The sequence below is a fragment of the Geospiza fortis genome, unplaced genomic scaffold (assembly GCF_000277835.1).
Source record: "Geospiza fortis unplaced genomic scaffold, GeoFor_1.0 scaffold657, whole genome shotgun sequence".
Classification (NCBI taxonomy): domain Eukaryota; kingdom Metazoa; phylum Chordata; class Aves; order Passeriformes; family Thraupidae; genus Geospiza; species Geospiza fortis.
The window spans coordinates 633,035-638,380 of record NW_005054481.1 but is presented as its reverse complement, the minus strand read 5'-3'; positions in this window follow the sequence as shown (position 1 = coordinate 638,380).

Here is a 5,346-nt window from a genome sequence, read left to right as displayed (position 1 = left end):
GCTCTAGGCCGCGGCCGCCCCCAGCGCCTCGAGCGGAACTGTGCGGGGGAGGGCGAGGGAACGGGCTCCATGGGGCCGACCCCGGACCCTCGGGGCAGTTCCCGTTTCCCGCTGATCCCAGCACAACCGCGGCGCGGACTCTTGCTGCCCAAATAACCATGAGAAGCAGAAAACCTCGATCCTTTAGAAAGGTTTAATGACAATCCCCTGGGGTAGCACAGTGACCTTTGGAGTGTTGCTGGGAACACAAGAGTGAGCTCCAGGGGTTCTGATAGGAACTTACTTTTCTGCCTGAAGTTGCTGCTGCTCCAACTCCAGGAACGACAGCGGCCCCGATGTTTGAGAGAAGGGGAGGTGCTGCTCGGGAGAGGCTGAGTGTCACCCGTCTCCCTTGGAGAAATCCCGGGCATTGACAGCTCAGCCTTGCAGCAGCTGCCGGCACTTGGCTCTCTGTTGTGCCGACAGGAGCGTGGGCTGCTGTGGAAAAAGAAGTGTTGTAGTGTGTTCTGGCAGAATAGGGGCCTGTGGGTGAGTGGCCGAGTCCTTGCTGCCCTGAGCAGTCCAGAGCAGGCAGTCCGGCTGGTAGTGGTCGCCTGCCACAAACACAGGGACGCTGGATGCTGTTCTAAAGTGCGTAAAGGATTGTTCCCCACAGTGAGGGATGACTGGGCCCAAAACCCTTTTATCTTTCTGGTGGCAAATATATTTTCTTGCTTTTCTGGAACAGCAAAGAGTATTATTGGAATATAATCCCAATGGACAGCTCTCAGCAGGAGGCAGGGAGAGGGGACAGAGGAAGTGGGAAAGCCAAGACAGGACACTGCTTCACACTGTAACAGAGTATGAATCTGTCCTGCTGTTCTGTGTGTTGGAAAGGCCCCTTTGCCCCTTCTCTGCCCCACTGGGGATCCTCTTTTGCTCCCCTCTACTGGGATGTGAGCCTGCTTGCTCACCACATACTTCCTGGTGGTTTTTAATCTTGTAATGTCTTTTCTTTACTCCTTTGTTAACCTTGTTTATACTGTTTCCCTCAAATTTGTCTCAAAACCCACGTGCTGGCTCCAGCTGTTTGCTGGTGGTGTGGTTGGTAACCGTGAGGTAGGCTGGGGTGTGTAATCTGGCAGGTGCACACAAGTGCAGAGCTGTGCTTTCTGCTGGGGGTTAGAGCACTTTGGTGTTGGGTCCTTGGCTGAAGGCTCGTCTGAGCTCATGCTGTGCGGGGGCTTCCGCTGTTTTATTGAGACATCAGCATGCAAAGAGGGAGTGGTAAAGGGTGGGTGTCTGGGCATGAGTATTAGAAGAGGATAAAAAGCTGGTGTGACACAGCGGGACAGGCAGAAGTGCTGTGCTTTGGACAAGGTAAGACGTGCTGGAGTCATTAAGGTATTTTTGATTTCTCTTTTTGTGGAAGAGGGGTTTAACTGCAGCAGTTTGAAGTATGCAGATAGAAATGCTGTCATGTCGTGGAAGGCAGCTGAAGGCTTTGTTTATTGCTGAAGTACCAGGTAATTGCCTGACTGAAATGACAAGCTGATGTCTAGTTTTATTTAGGATTTGCTGGGAGGCTGGTTGCTTCTAGCAGGGAAGGAGCATCATGTGTCCAGGACACACTGGACACGTGCAGCCAGTCTGGGGAGTCAGAGACTGTTTGTCAGTGCTGAAATGGACAGCAGGATGGGGTAGCCAGGGTCCCTCAGCATGGGATACAGGTGATGGGGGCACAGGACTGTGGAGACCTCTCAGTTGACGTGGAGAGCAGATGGTGGTGGGTTTACAGGTGGCTTGTGGGTTTTCTTTGTATAAGATATTGTTAACTTTGTATAAGTTTCCTTCTGTAAGATCTGAGATCTTGTTTCTATTAAGCTGAAACTGTTGAGAGTTGGATGAGAAATTGCTCAAGCGTTCTGCTTTTTGTAAACATCTTTCGCTTTGTGCTAAGAACAATTCTGTCCTGCAGTAAGTTGGGTCATTTCTCTGTGACAGGCCACTAATGAATGCATGTCTTTAGTTCCCCGGGTTCCTGGATGTTCAGAGGGGAGAGCTGGGGCCGGTGGTGCCTGGAGGAAGTGCAGTGGTTTTCCCAGGTGTTCTCATGTTGCTGGCAATGGATGTTTCGTGTGATGTACGGAGTGCTGAACACAGATGATGAGTGGGGCTGTCTGGCTGACCTCTTTGGGCACAGGAAAGGGATTTTCTCGTCCTTGTGACCTGTGGCATGAAGGAGGGTATGGGCAAAGCAGGGAGGGGAGTGGATGAGGAAGTGCCAGTTGTCACCATTTCCAAGCAGCCATCAGTAATGCTGCTTTGGCTGTTAGAGGAAGTGCAGAGTACTGGAAAACTACAGTTTTCTGTATTAACAGGATTTGTCTTGCTTAGGGGGGTCTGGCCTTGTAGACTTCAGGTGAAAAATGCCCTGTAGCTGTTTTCTATCTGAAGGAGGATGAAGAGCAGGGAAGGTGGGGCATCCAGGCAATTGGTCACGCCAGTGTCCAGCATGCAGGGTCTAACCTTTTCTCAATTCTTCTCCTCATCCCATCAGAGCAGCGAGTGGCTATGTGGGACTGGTTCCTGTCTGGGGTTAATCCACAGCAATCCTTCTTGGAGCCCAGTGTGGGGCACAAGGGGTTGCCAGACGACAGATCTGAACAGATCATATTAAAATACAAATAGTGGGGCCAGCAGAACTAAGGAAGTGATTCTTCCCCTGTGCTGGTTGGGCCACACCTTGAGTGCTGTGTCCAGTTCTGGGCCCCCCAATTTAGGAAGGATGTTGAGATGCTGGAGCATGTCCAGAGAAGGGCAACAAGGCTGGTGAGGGGTCTGGAACTCAAGCCTTGTGAGGAGTGGCTGAGGGAACTGCGGTTGTTTAGCCTGGAGAAGAGGAGGCTCAGGGGAGACCTTACCACTCTCTACAACTACCTGAAAGGAGGTACCTTCTCCCAGGCAACAAGTGACAGGACAAGAGGACACAAGCTGTGCCAGGATGAGTTTAGGCTAGACATTAGGAAGAAAATCCTTAACAGAAGGAGTGATTGGGCATTGGGATGGGATGGGCTGCCCAGGAGGGAGGTAGAGGAGTCATCATCCATGAAGGTATTTAAAAAGACTGGATGTGTCACTTAGTGCCATAGTTTAGTTGATAAGGTGATGTTAGGTCATAAGTTGGACTTAATGATCTCAAAGGTCTTTTCCAATCTGGTTGATTCTGTGATTCTGTGTGAAAAAGAAGTTGTTAAAAGCATTCGTTATATTAGTTTAATAGCTGCTGGTCACAATGTTGATTTCTTTGCCCTCAGAGTTGTATCATGGAACACATGCTGGTCTGGGCATCACCAAGGGAGCTTTTCATCTTAGAATTGTGGAATGGTTTGGGTTGACCTTTTTGATCATCTCATTTTGACCCCTGCCACAGACTGGGACACCTTCTGCTATCCCAGGCTGCTTCAAGCCCTGTCCAACCTGGCCTTGGACACTTCCAGGGATGGGGTGCTCAGCTGCTCCGGGCAACCTGTGCCAGGACCTCAGCGCCCTCACAGGGAACAATTTTTTCCTAATACCCAATCTGACCCTGGCCTCTGTCAGTTTAAAACCATTGGCCCTGTCCTGACAGTATCTGCTCTTATAAGTCCCTCTCCCTCCTTTGTGTGGGTCTCCTTAAGGTATTGGAAGGCTTCAGTGAGGTCTCCATGCAGACTTCCCTTCTCCAGGCTGGACAGCCCCAGCTCTCTCAGCCTGTGTAGGAGAGGTGCTCCAGCACTGCCTTGTGGCAGTCTGAGCAGCAGCTGCAGCCCAAGAGCTCCCTGTTAGGGAAAGCAACACCAAGTGGTTGAGAGAAACACTGCTCACCAACAGCTCAAACATCACATGCCTTTAATATTTTAGGGATTGTGAATTATTAAATGATTCAGATGAGAATACGTAGTGCATCAAGCAGTACTTTTTCCTAATCGTTGACATTTTATAGTCTTATTTTCTGTTAAATTTTATGTTGAAAGGCTGATATCAAACCGATCTCAATGGTTAACTGCTGGGAGAAAAAGTATTTTCTCATGGTAGTGTTTGCTGTCCTACTGAGGCTGAATCCATTTAGCTCAAGGGCAAAGCTTGCAGACAGAGTTAGTAAAAGTAGGTGTGATAGGGCATATTATACCTCTCTCTCCAGACTTATCCCACCTGTGCTCTTAGGCTGCTGTGGCTACAGCAGAGTATCTGCACTGGAAGTTTAGCTGTGTGTTGTGAAGGGGACCTTTAATAATTTATTAAAAATGACACCAAAATAGAAGAATCAGTCTCAGCAAAATTAGAATGTGTTTTAAACTGCAGTGGTTTTGCTGCTGGAGTTGAAATTAATTTATATAAAATTCAAGTTAATTTGACAAAATTAAACTTTTAATAGACAGTTGACTAACTATGAGAAATTTTTTTAAAAATAATTTGTTGACATTTTAGTTTAAGGAAGTTTTGCATCCTTAAAAAATGCCAGTTATGGCAAAGCAACGTGCAGCATCTGAATAAGTTTAAAGGACACTAGGTGTGGTTTACACAATTTTTTTCATCAGTTTTCCTGGTGGTTTTATTTCTTTTTAGTTCTGTGTAAGTGGGAGCAGCACTTACATTGCTCTACAGACATGTTCTGTAGCTGTTTGTTTCCTTCCTTCTATACTTGATTTTAGAAGGATGAATGCCTTCAATATTTTTCTGAAAAAGTTGCAGTTGCAGTCTTCTTCCATCAAGGAACATCGAAGTAATGTGAATGTGCATGAGTAATTCCATATGTACTGCAAATTGTAAAGGGACGTGCATTGCAGACTGTCATGGTTTGACACTGGCACAATGCCAGTGCCCCATGAAAATATACTTCCCTGGTGTTTGCTGTGAGATGTGACCAGGAAATAAGCAAAGCAGGCCTCTACCTTAGAAAAAAAAAGTTTATTAACTAAACTACAAAAGGAAAAAAAACCACACACACACACACGCACACACACACATGGAAAATGAAAACTCCACAAAAAGCATTTCCTCCTCCCCCCACCACATTTCCAATACATCTTCCAAATTTCAAGTCTCCATCCATCACCCTGTAAATACTCAATTCCAGTCCATCAAGAGGAGAGGAGTCCTTCTTGGGGCCATGGTGACCTCTTCCTTGCATGCCCAGGGCTCTCACCACTGGACATGGAACAGAGCTGCTTCAAGGGCTATCCTTTTAAGGGTGCTTTGACCAGTTCCAAAAAAGCACAGTTTTCTCTCATCTCGAGACCTCTTGTCCCCCCCATACTTGTCTACCCCCTGGGGCCGGGGGGTCTCCAAAACTGAACCCTCTCAGTTCCGAGCCATCGCCTCCCC